This window comes from Pelodiscus sinensis, chromosome 29, assembly GCF_052426305.1.
Source record: "Pelodiscus sinensis isolate ZL-2025 chromosome 29, ASM5242630v1, whole genome shotgun sequence".
NCBI lineage: Eukaryota > Metazoa > Chordata > Testudines > Trionychidae > Pelodiscus > Pelodiscus sinensis.
This window is the reverse complement of record NC_143080.1, coordinates 5,549,276-5,550,521: the sequence shown is the minus strand read 5'-3', so window position 1 is coordinate 5,550,521 and position 1,246 is coordinate 5,549,276.

Genomic DNA, 1,246 nt, shown 5'->3' with positions numbered 1-1,246 from the left:
TATCATTATTATGCCTGGGCTTATTTACTGTATAGCTCATTAAATTATTCAGATAAAGACTACAAATTTAAGTCAACATTTTACTATGCCTTTAATGGTATCTTTCATTGCTAATTCAAAGCTAAATGAGCAAACCTCAGCTGTTAAATAGCTGTCTTTTCACAGGAAAACAGAAATATAAATATGTACACACATTTTCTTTAATAGACTATGAAACTAGGTTTAAAAAATGTATGTGTTTAGGTAAGAATGACAATTTACTTGTGAAGAATTTCAAAGGTGTTGGCCTTGCAAACTAAACTCTAACTGAAGTACAGGGAAAAGCCGGTGTTTCCTGCTGTTCCATGTTAGCATGTCAAAATTTTATTCAGGTGTCAGCAATTGTTCAGTTACTTATGGCATGCAAATCAGGTACTGACACTGTAAATTTAATCCAGTATTTAGTTAACTATTTCTGACTTGGATTAGTGTAAAAAACATGCATTTTTACTCCAAGCCATTCTTCTATATTTATTGTACCAAGCCAACTAATTAACATTAACCTTAACAGTCAAATATTGAGCTGGTGTTAATGGAATACTTGGCATCCTGAATGTAATAGCTTGTCCTAGTAATTCCACTATGCAGCTTTTTTGTGTTTATAATATTTATCTTTTACAATACTTGAAGATAAACTAAGATAAAACTGCTTTGAGGCACTTTGAACAGGGATATGAAGTTACCAAAGTAAATTATACCATTGCAATAAAGAATAATAAAATAGACCCTGAAACTGCATAGTATGTGATTTTTGACATGCACTTCCATTTAAAAGGGAAGTGGAGGGGGGCATGTACACACACACACACACACACACACACACACACACACACACACCTACCTACCTACCTACCTACCTCTCCTACCTCCTAAATCTAAAAAGAATGCAGTGTAGGTTGGTTGGACGTCTCTGGTCCAGCAACTTCGGGACAAGAAGAGAATTTGCTGGATAAGGGGAGGTGTTCCCTGCTAATGGCCCGAGTCAGCTGGCCTCCTGCCTCTGGCCCCCCTCTACCTCCTCCCTAGCCAGGCTGTCTGCCCTGCTACCACCGGTCCCCCAACCCCAGGTTGTCACAGGTGTCCAGGGTTCTCCAGCCTCCAGACCCACAGTGTCGTAGGCTGCCAGGTTTCCCAGCTCCACGCTGCCGTGGGCGTCCAGGGTTCTCTGGCCCCTGATCCCATGCGGCTGCAGGCTACTGGGGTTTTC